Consider the following 12,135-nt stretch of genomic DNA (forward strand, 5'->3'; position numbering starts at 1 on the left):
AAACGCTTAAGCAGCCCACAGTTAGTACATGTTTGAAACAAACAAGCCAGAACCCCCCACCTCCACCTCCCTTTTTGCTAAAGAGGCATCATGTTATTCCCTAAACAGACTCACAGGAAGCTGAGATTTGGGACAATTGTGCCAGGATGGAAGAGGAAGGCAGTTTATTCTTCTGAGGGTTTTCCAGAGCTGTTCACTATTGATCACCGCAGTGGGACAATTCATCAGTGACCTACATCTATCAGCTATAAACAACACCGTTGACATCTACAGATTCCTTGGGTTAAACTTCACGTACCCCCACAATGGGAAATGGATCATGGCCACTGAGCTGTGTCATTGATTTGAGGTGTGAGCACGGTGGACTTGATGGAGGGCATAAGGCAAGTTGGGTTGTTAGAGAAGTTGCCCCCAGGGAATGACAACAAGTGGAAGATGATAAACATGCAATAAGTTTGTGCTCCTTGAGTCTGTGCGCTAGCTGCCGGCTGTCAGCCAGTCTCATGGGAGTTGTCCTCTGCTGGTTGACATTCAGATGAGAATCCGGTGGATGCTGGTGCCAAGCAATTGAGCAGGATGGCTCAAAAGAACAATTTTAACTTGGGTGTTAAGAAAAAAAGGAAAACCTGCCGAAGTGCCCATCCTAAAAGCCACTGACATCAATGGACAGAGTCCCAGGGACTTCAGTGGGTTTTGGATCAGGCCCTTACAGCATGAGAACAAGCGGGCAGTGGAAGTTGCCTATCGGAGTAGCTATAGGAAATGCAGAGGCATTCAAATGGATGTGAGATAAGGCTATAAAGAGCAGAGCACAGAACTCCTTCTCCTTGATGAGAGCTTGGACCAGAAGGCCCAGATGGTCCCATCTCACACAATCATCTATGTGTGTCATTCCAGGAATCCCCCTGAACTTGGGACACAGCTCAGCTCACTACGTACGGGAACAAATTAGAACAGCTGTTATTGGGCAAAGGTGTTCTGCGCTCTGTTTAAAAAAGAAAGGGCCCAGTCCTCAGCTGCTATACATTGGCCCAGCACAACTGCCTTCACTGGAGCTGTGCTGACTTACACCAGCCAAACACAGGACCCAGTATTTCCAAAATGGCATCAACAGTGGGCATGAGTGTGGTCAGTTTGTGTCCTTGTCACTTCTTGACTGGAAAGATTATAGAGTGTTCAGTCCTGGGAATACACAACACTGCAAAGGGACCATCCGCAGAAGGCGTCACTAACCAATGGGTCTCATTTCCTTGTGCTCTAGCTGTTATTTAGGGACTACAGATCCCAGCAGGCACTAGAGATCCATTTAGACCAGTAACAAAAACAGCCAGCAAGATCCCTATCCCCTTTTCCAATCTTCTACTAGAATCAAAGAGGTTTATTATTCTCTGGACTCGTGCATAAGTCCCTTTAATACGAATAGGAAAGTTGCCCTTCCCCTCTTTCCTCCTTCCCCCGCCCAAAACGCATTTTAAGAACAAAATGCCAAGCTGCCCCAACAAACTGAGTCCCAACTTCGTTCTCTTCTAATGCAATGTTGGATACAGCCTAATGGCCGGATTCTGACTCCCTTCATCACACTCAACAGTCCTTCACTGGGCAAGTAACTCCATTTATTCCAACATGTCTAGCTGCAGAATAAAGTACTACTCACCATGTGTAAGGGTGGCAGTAAATGGCCCCTCGCACATCAGAGAATCCAAAGGAAATAGACTTGTCTTTTAGAGAGCTGAATGAGCACAATCCCATATGAAATACAAGCAACAGTCTCTTTCTGCCTTGTTGCAGAGTTGCCCCGATAAGGAGGTAGTTTTGGGCAACTGTACTGTAAAATAACCACAGCACATACAACACAAATCACCTTGACTGATAATGCTAATGCATTCAGTGCTTAAATTGAGTGTAATTAACTCACTGATGGAAACCAGTGGGACAGATCGTTACTATGTCTTTGTTTTAAATATCCACTTTAACATCAATACATGCCAGATACAAATATATTACTTTACAGAATATACCATGTGTGCGCCATGTGACTCATGCATGTATTGTTTAAAATTTGCATTAATTACAACTAATTGTTTGTATTATCACAGCTGCTAGAGATCCCAACAGAATTCAGGTCCCCATTGTGCTAGGCACTGTACAGACCTATAGTAAGAGACAGTCTGTAGATCGGAAAAATCTCTATAGACAAGACAGACAAATGGTGGGAGAAAGGACGTGTTACACTTATTGTACAGTCAGAGAGCTGAGGCACAGAGATTAGATGCCTTACTCATGATCACAGAGGAGGGCTGTGGCAGAGCCAGGAACTAAACCCAGATCTCCTGAATCTCAGCCCAGTTCCTAAACGACGGTAGCAACCCTCCACTCTGTTCTGTGAGTACTATACATCACTTACATTAAAACAATCACTTTTTACTCTATAAAAAGGGTTAGAAAACCAAAGAATGTAAAAATCATTGAAGTTTTGAAAGATCACTGTGTATATCCTGTTTCCTAGTTATTTTACTGTCCAAAAATATGAACACTTTTGTTATCAAATAAACATCACCCTAAGTCAGTATCCCAGATTCATAACGCACTTCTTTATTATGCCTTCCATCTTTGGCACACATGCAATGGAAATATCTCATTGACTGCCTGAATGCTATGCCACCCCGTTGCTTCAGAAGTACAAGATGCAGATTCACAATCAACTCACAAAGGGAGTTCAAAACTTCATGGAAATTGTTCAGGTCCCAATCATGTTTATGCTAAAAAGCTTTGATGGAGGTAGCACTGAATCTACAGTATGACTAACTCAATTTCCTTTGAAAGGGAAAGGTAGACAAAATGTGGGTGTGTATGGGGGGAGAACAGAGAGAAAGAAAGAAAGATCTGCGCTATTCGTTGTAGAAAGGTTTTTATAAGATTTATCCATTTCAGTCTGGGTGGTTCTGCAAAGCACACACACACAGATATCACTGAAAACCACACTTCTCATGTTTAAATTATCATATGCAGCATTGATTTAAAGTAGACCTGATCTACAATTTATACAACACAACACAGCTTCTGGGGAAGAAAATATGCCCCGTCTTAACTTAAACCTTAAAAGTTGCACTTACCTCGTAAAGAATGCACAGGGGTCTTTAATGAACTGCAAATTCCCTGAAAGGTGCTGTCCTTCTTCTTAGCAGATAAGTTTTCTTTCTTGGCTTAGAACAAATAGGGTCTGAAACCTGACCTGGGACATGCTCTGTCTATCTTTGCTGATGAGGGCTCTCAACTGTGTATTGTTGCCAAGAAACCAATGGCAGAATTTAAGTGTTCAGATTCTTAGCCTGGTCAAGGCATTCTTAATCAAATGCCCTTTTGAACAGGAGGACAGGATGAATTCTAAACCTCAGAAAAGGTATCACACGGAGAGTTATCAACTGGGTAACTTTCTTTGATTCAAGTAAAGCAAACTCATGCATTGCTTTTGCCAATTTGAAGCATTTAATGCAGTGTTTTTCTCTGGAATTATCACATGGCCTCCACTTTCTGTTCTTCAGCGTTTACACATGAAACAAGTGGATTTTATCCATGTACCCTCTATCAATCACTGCTTAGAGATAGATCACAAAGGTGGTGGTATCAGGGTCTGAATCCACATTAGGTCTGAGACAGAATCAGGTCTAGGCTAAGAATCAACGGTGCCAGCATTTCATGAGCTGTTATTTGTTGCGTCAGAGTTTCTGAAGGTTGGTGCATTTCCAGCACCGGAAAGAGAAATCATCTGTTTCGCCATAAGGTAGTTAACATTCAGCCAACAGCCTGTAGCAGTGTAAGCTCCCCACTGGTGCACATGCCATTAGGCAAATGAGGCACACAGTTCAGACCTAGCTAATCCAGGGGCTCAGCAGAAACATATTTTTCATGCAGCTGACTTGTATTTCACTGATCTTCCAGGGCGCTGATGGGGAAAGTTGCTTCAAAATACTTCAACAACAGTGGATGCTTGGCTTTTGTCAGTGTTGCAGATAGTTTCATGTATTTGCATTTCAGCAAATAATATCCCACGGTGTAGCCTTTGCTTATAGTCCCAATTAGCTATGGACATCAGTGTCTGCTGAAACTCACTCTTACAGGCCAGATGATGTGGATGGAGGAGGCTTGATTACCTTGATCTTGCCTAGGCTAGGAAAAGTAGGATCTATAATTTATGTGTGCAGCTTACCCCATAGTAGCAATGGTGGGGGCACAAGGGTAGAGAGGGCTCACTCATTTTTACCACCCTATTATCTAGATCTGTTCCGAACAGATGAGATGACATGATGGTAAAAATATCCAAGCCTACCCTCCAGCCTCCGATGTCGCTACTGCTGGTAGAGCTACCAGGATGGTGAATTGCGGGTCTTAATTTTGCCAGTGCGGGTGTTGCCCAGGAACTGTGCAGAGGGAGGTCACCAAACACATTTCACAGATTAGCATTTTCACGGCAGATATTCATCTGATTCTCTCGTTAGTGCTAGAGTGATCTGTACGAAGCAGGATACACCTGCAGATATTTTAAAATTAATTCCTAGAGTAAGGCCTAAATCCCAAGGCGTATGAACGTGCTCTTTCTCTCCGTGTCATTCAAAGGGAGCACAAAAATCAAGGATCTAAACATTTTTTCCCAGCAAGGACTCACCTCCTGAGTCTTCAAAAAAAGTATTTTCATTTCATACTTGAGTTAGGGAAAAAAAGATGCGTTCCCTTAAAGAGTGATGTAGACGGCCATATGTTCCAGGAAACGCAGGGCATAAGGGTGAGATCACACCTGTTTTGTAGTGCTGATTTTTACAATATCATACGCTTCCTGTAGAATCTTTGCAGAAACAAGGGAGTTCTCCACTTTTCTCGGTCTGCTTTGAGTACTGTTGTGCACTGAACACTATGTAATTTATTGCACTTACAGTGATGGTGAGCCCTTGGGTGATTAAAGATTAATCAGCCTCATAACTTACACCAAAATACATTAAGCACTAATACCTCTCAAAACCAACTTCATTCTTTTTTTCATCCTTTACCCTCCATTAGCAAGGAAACCCTGATCCTGCAGACACTTACACATGTGCTTAACTTTACTCTTATGAGTAGTTCCATTGACTTTAGTGGGACTACGTATGATCAGGGACCCTACATTTTTCATGATAAACCCCCCAAAATTCTCTGATAAAAAAACCCATAAAAATCTGTGTTTTTCTGTGATTAAAATGAAATGCTGAACCTTAGCTCCCTAGCCACAAAATATATAGATATCAGTTGAATACAATGCTTTATTGATATACAGTAGAACCCTGTTTATCCAAGCCTCTATTATCTGGCTCTCCGTATTGACCAAACCACCAGCCACCTGGAGCTGACAGTGGCAGGGCTTGGGCTGTCAGCCCCTGGAGCGACTGGGGTTCGGGCTGTCAGCCCCGGATCCTCTCCTACAGGAGGTCTCATTGGTTATTCATCCTCTTTCCCTTGCACAGGAGTTCCATCATCAGAGGACTCATCCTCTGATGGGACAGGAGGAATGAATTACTTTTGCCAGCACTGCTGTTCATGCCACCCGAGTTCATTTTACTGGTGGGAAGATAATCATGCTGTCTTACTGCTGGCTCTTCCTCAATCAAGTCAAAGAGTGCCTCTCCCCACCATCCTGACGACATGCTCTGTTCTATATTTCTCACAGTGGCATGCCAAAACATGATTGCGTAGTGGAGAAATGTCCTGCACCACAGAAGTGTGCGTGTTAAGTGACTCAAGAGTACAGCTGACCGAGAAACAGAATTTCTACCCTGAGGAAACACTTGAGATTTCTGGAATTTTTTTCATTCCAAATGGGAACCACACAGCCAAAATGTGGACATTTTTCACCAATGAAATCCTGCAGTATTTCATTTGAGAAACATTGAACCAGTCCCAGGAATGTTTTGGTGTTTCCAAAATGAAATATGCCCCCTGGACTCCCAGGCAGGTTGTGGGGGAACCAGGGAGGCTGACAGCCTGAGTGAAGCCTGACAGCTCACCAGATGGGCTTCCATCAAAAGTTTCAACCAAGTCGAGATGCTCTCGTAGAACGTTTCAATTTAGTTGAATCAGCTTTTTCTGGAGGAAAACTGTTCCACTGGAAACATTTTGATCAGTCCTCCTTAAAAAGTCCTGTCCAGCTTCCTTAGCATCTATTGTCCCTTCCCAATTCGGCAATTTTCTTATGATTTAAACATTTATTTTGTGGTAATGTCTAAAGGCCACAACCAGTTCAGGTCCCTGTCGTGCTAGGCCCTGTACAAACACATAACGAATGACAGTCCGTGTCCCAAAGAGCTTGTTGTGCGCTTGTGGTTAAGGCATTGACTGCCTTACATGTTTCAGGAGATAGAGTCAACTCCCAGCTCTGCCACAGACTTCCTGTGGGACCTTGGGCACATCACCAAATCCCTCTGTGCCTCAGTTCATCATCTGTAAAATGGGACAATAATTCTTCCTTTGTCTATATAGATTGTAAACCCTTGGAGGCGGGGACTGTTCTGATTATGCTGTTGTACAGTGAGGGCACAATGGGACGCCGATCTTAGCTGGGGATTCTAGGTGGTACCCCAATATAAGTAAATATTACAGCTACTAATAATACAATAATCTGGAAGTTTGCTACAGTGGCAGGAGCAGACTCTGAGATTATACTTTTATAGGATAAGCTTGATTGAAAATGTAACTCTCTTACAGTCATAATTTTCATGAATCTTTCAGAAACGCTGAGAAGGTAAATTAGCTCCTCCTCTCCTGGCTTTTTTTCTTTTTTAAGCATGTCGGAAACCTAAATCTTTGAAATTGCATCAACATGCAGAAATCTTTTAGCCTGACACAGGGAAATTTGCCTAACAAAACAGTATGGTTTTATCAAGTCATTTCCTTCTGTTTCCTTGCTGGTAGATAATGGCAGCTACAACCACCTCTTAGCTGTGACATTTCTAACCTAGAAAAGGAATAACTGTAGTTGGCTGTAACATTTCCAAATGATGTGCCTGTTTGATGGGAAATGTTACGGCTTTTTCACATTTCCCTAAATAATACCTAACTCTTACACAGCTCTTTTCTCTGCAGCTCTCAAAGTGCTTTACAAAGGAGGTCGATATCATTATCCCCATTTTACAGATGGGAAAACTGAGGCATGGGAAGGTGAAGTGACTTCCCCAAGGTTGCCCAGCAGCAGAGCTGGGAATAGAACCCAGGTTTCCTGCATCCCTGTCCAGAGTGCTATCCTTGAGCCTCTAAATGCCGTCTAAACAGCTAGCAGAGAAGCCGCATCATTTGTTACTCATCACCACCCGGCATGTGCCTGTAGCCTGGAAGGAGAGAGGGGATTCTAAAAATGCTGACTAATTATAGTGCGCATATTATATTACAAAAAAGGTGTTCGTTCAAGAGCTGCCCATCCTCCAGCCTGTCTCAGGACCCCCATCCTTTCCATTAAGCAGAGGTGCTACTACATTAAAAAAGAAAGAAAAGGCTGGAGGGTTCCCGGAGTACAAATGTGAGTGTTGCAGCTGTGCAGAGCTGGACCTCAACAGGGATAGTAAAGAGACCACAGTAAGCGTCTGACATACAGGAGCGCTGGAATGAAACACATTCCCCTCCCCCGGTCACAACACCGGGGTCTAGATTCCAAAGCAAAATATCCCATCACGTGACAGGAGGCAGTATCTCCTGACTCCAGGGGTTAACGTTACAAAGTGGTACCATCTAGCCCTTACATGTTTTGGGGAGTACGCAGGGGCCGGTCCTTATAATTTGCTGCAGTCTAAACTGTTTGCGAGAAAGGATCAGTTTCAACACATTTCCTAATTCACATGTTTTTTGAATAAAATGCTTTGAACTTGTCAAAACATCCCTTTTTGACATTTTCAAACCAATGTTTTGTTTTTTGATTCAAAACAAGTTTTTGTTTTTGAAATTTTAGTTAAATTTATACATTAGGAAGTTAAGAAATTAAGCTTGAAATGGCAACAAACAAACATTTTACAATTATCTAAACAAAATATTTTGATTTGATCTGATCTAATTTCTTTTTCATCAGATGACCAGTTGGAGAAAATGTTCAAGATTTTGAATTTTCATGCCAGTTCAGGACGGGAAAAATTTTGAATTCTCACAAACTTTTGTAGGAAGGGAAAACCATTTTCTGCCCAACTCTACTTCTAGCTACCTTCACTTGGAGTGTTTCTGCAGGGAGCCACACTAGCCGCACCCAGAAAGGAGAGATGTGTGAGGATTTCTTGGGGATCCAAATGAAAATCTTAAAGCAAACTTGTTGGTGCTGGTTCTCTTTCAGTCACTACAAACAGAACTGCAGGAGTCAGTTTGCAAATTCTCATGCATACCACAGTGCTGGCAGCGCAAAGGGGCCTTACAGTGGATGAAAATGTCACTTACTTTAATGTGGCAGTGTATAAGAGTGATAGTATAAATGAGACTAAAACCCTGCAGGGTTTGCAGAGTTGGCCTAACTGGGCTAGTGTGGTCTTGAATTTGCAAAATTGGTGTCTGAGGTAGTGTTGCCAACTCTCCGTGATTTTACAGAGAGTCTCATTTTGTGTTTTTTGTAAAGCTCCAGCTGCTGGAGGCTTGTGATTAAATGAGAAACTCACTTTCAACAAACAAATTAGACAAACAAAGCTAAGTTTCAAGTCTTCATGGTTGCAGAGAAGAGCTTGAAACTGCTCATTCTACAGGCTCAAAAAGCAGAGGTAATTAAGAAGAACCTAAAATTTATTTTTTTTTAATCTCTGGTTTTTGAAGCCAATCTCATGACTTTTGTGGGCAAGACTCTTGTTTTTTGAATGCTTGAGGTTGCAATATTGCTGATGGACCTTAGCGTAATTTTTTTTTATCCCTGCACAATTCCCTAATGCTATTTCTACATATTCTTGTTTATACATAGTATTATATAGGCATGCATTGCTTTGATACAATTTCAGTAACAACAAAAAACTAGTGAGTTCGCTATGTACCACAGATTCACTGTGAATCATCTGCAATCAGCTACTTTAGTCTAGCAGGGCCAGCTCAGTGTAATGCTCCTTTTGTAGACTTACATTGTATTGCAAAAAGACCTCAATCTGGCTACTCAATGGCTGTCAGAAAGCACTATAGTTGTACTATAGTTTAAGTTTCTTCTGGTGCTACAGCAAAGCCACTGCTATTTAACAGGATATCTTACTCCTGGATTTTTCTCCTTCCCAGTCTGAGATGTAAAGGCACACACAAAAGGCAATTAAATCAAACACAATAGATTGTGTTAACTACTTGTAAATAAAAAGCCATCTTGATTTCTTTGCACATCTAAATTAGTCACCACATGACATTGAAGTCTCAACTCACAAAGAATTTTCAATTTGGTATTAAACATGGTGCATTGCAAATAGCTAAAACAACCCATAGCAGCGGATTATAGTTTACAAATAGGGAGAAATGAATGGCATAAAGAGGACAATGAATACCACTCGGACAAAAAGATTTAGGGGTAAAATATTATTGTATAAAGAGATTTTTTAAAAAAGCTTTAGTCAACTTTTCAAAAAATGTACTGGCACATCTCTGTGTTGCCTGGTTCCCTCCTGGACTGGGAGCAGAAAGATTCAAATATCCCCAGATTGGCTGTTCTCGCAAGGTCTGATTCTGTTCTCCTCAAAAGGAGGATGGAACCTGCAGCATTGGAAGTCCAGGTGAAACTTGGAAGAAATCTTGTCCTTGGGTCTGATCCATCACCTAGTGAAATCAACTGGAGTCTTCCCATTGACTCTGGTGATTGTCGGACTGAGCTCTTATGGTGATTTGCAGCCCCATTTCATTGCTAAAGAAGTCTGGATAGGGCAGATATGAGGAACCTTTTGAAGTCTGCCCATCACTGCAAATTAGCGGTGGTTTGAGTCTGCAGATTTTCAAATGAGGATTTTCTTTGTCTCCCATGTGTGCAGATTCAGATACTCCAAATTTTGCTTTGAAGTTAGAATCCACTCAATCCTGATGAGTCTCACCTATACATTTTGATAGCTTTTGACACAGACCCATACATCGGCCACAGTACCCTCATAAAAGGACCCATGTTTGCTTTACAAGCTTGTGAATCCCAACAACCTTTGCAATGAACCTGGTGTGAGTTTTGCAATGAAACCCAAAGCCAGACGAGATTTGCATGTACTTCACGTTGGCTTTAAAAATTACCGCAGTGTCCAATATATCACAAATCATGGCTTCTTATTTTCAGCACTTGTTAGCAGAAACTTTTGCTGAGTCTTTTCCTGTCAATTAAAGTTTATCCAGAATAAGGCTGATTTTCTTTCTTTCACCAAAAAGAAAAGGAGTACTTGTACTTACTGAAGTCTCTAAGGTGCCACAAGTCCTCCTTTTCTTTTTGCGAATACAGACTAACATGGCTGCTACTCTGAAACCTTTCTTTCACCACATGCTCTTGATGGCCCTTCATAATTTGTACCACCTCCATCTCGCTGCTTCTTGCTTCTAGGCTCAGAAACACGGCAAAGCTAACTGCTGACAGTGGAAGTTGAAAAATATTTCTTCCTTTTGTGGCTTAAACACAAAGAAGCCACTTAGAGCACTTACCCAGTCAATAGCTTGAGCCCTTTATCCCTTCAGAGATGGATAATGGAGAAGGCAAGTCAAGGAAAGTCAAATACACTCCAGCTCCTTTTACTGTTTACAAGGTCATGCTAGTCTTGTATTGTGGTGGAGGGTCTGAACAGTGGGAGTCAGACACGTGTATTCTGAGCCAGATTCTGAGACCCGTAGGCCTGGTCTACACAGTTTTTATACCAGTATAACTATGTCAATTAGCGGGCACAGGTGATTTTTTTACTTATGTAGTTGTACTGATAGAGACCCCAGCATGGATTTATACCGCTATAAAGCTGTCTAATACTGGTATATCTATTCCCTTTCCCATATGGAAATAGCTAACCTGTTGTAAAGAACCTTTATACAGATATCATTGCATCCAGCCTTGGAGGTTGCACCATTTTAACTATGCTGGAGTAGTTAAAGCAGTACCACTTTCTAGGGTAGACAAGGCTTAATCCTATGCTAATCTGGCCGCATTTAAGTAGTTCTCTCCCAGAAGATAGCATGGTGGTGGTGGAGGTGCTGGGTGGGTGGAAAATTTTCTAATTCATTGGGAAAAAAATAGAAGCAAATCAGCCAGATGAAGGAATGAAAATGGACTGGCATTTGGGACCAGCTCGTCAGTGGCTGTCCCAGCTGCCAATGGAGAATCTTTACTCACATCATTTTTGTTAATTTCTATTGTTGCAGCCTCTCAGGTTACAAGCAAATCTTTCCCCAATCTCCAAAAGACTCAATCCACATGCTCTGATATATAATGTTGACGGCTAGGAGCATCTCGTACACTGATCTGCTAAGTGTAGCCCATGTTTGTTAAATCTCACAATCTCTTATTGAGGAATCCTCAAAGGGCTTATTAAGATGGCTTTCTGGGATGTAGGGGCAGGATTTGGCTTGCAGTATTCATCTTCTACACACCATTTCCCCACTGCTAGTGGAAAGTACCATTAGCACTTCTTACAGCTGCTTCCTCTCTTAGGATGCTTCCTACAGGATGCTGGGCATTCACCATCTCTCAGGATATGTTCAGCGCTTTGCAGGATCAGGTCCTTAATGAGTGGTGTTGAACTTTGCCCCTGCAGTCATCCATTAGCTAGATGTCTTTCCAATTAGCAATTGCATCTGTAACTGGCCAACTCGAGAAAGTATTTTCAAATATATCTGCTGTGAAAAAAATATATAAGTAGGTCCCAGGGATTATGCAGGAGGACTAACACTAGTGCACACAGGGATGAGACAAGAAGTCCGGACAGGGTTGCAGAGATGCATAATAATCTGTCCTTGTCTGACCCCTGCTGCTGTTCACACATTCAGAGTTGATGAGTGCCACAACTTCCCCATTAGCCAGAAAGTTTGGATGCCTGCCATGATCAATGGCACTGGAGCAATCAAAACTTTGCAGAGTTCACAACTACATTTCACCGAGTTCCTCAAAAGGGGAGCAACAGTGATGCAGTTTCATTTATGGTTTTACCACTGAGCACTTTACCCCGT

The 12,135-nt window shown here is 42.1% G+C and overlaps 1 protein-coding gene across 2 annotated transcripts in view; it reads right to left on the reverse strand.

The window, feature by feature from the left end:
* RAB11FIP4 (RAB11 family interacting protein 4) overlaps positions 1 to 12,135 on the reverse strand; it is a 195,006-nt gene that overhangs the window by 63,787 nt on the left and 119,084 nt on the right. Inside the window, exon 1 of one of the 2 annotated variants that reach the window (XM_073310345.1) lies at positions 3,114 to 3,252. The exons of the other annotated variant lie outside the window; for it this stretch is intronic. The gene's annotated coding sequence lies outside the window, so the exon portion shown is untranslated. Of the gene's footprint in view, positions 1 to 3,113; positions 3,253 to 12,135 lie in introns of those variants that run through there. 2 annotated transcript variants of the gene reach the window in all.

Source organism: Lepidochelys kempii, chromosome 14 (genome assembly GCF_965140265.1).
Source record: "Lepidochelys kempii isolate rLepKem1 chromosome 14, rLepKem1.hap2, whole genome shotgun sequence".
In the NCBI taxonomy this organism is placed as follows: domain Eukaryota; kingdom Metazoa; phylum Chordata; order Testudines; family Cheloniidae; genus Lepidochelys; species Lepidochelys kempii.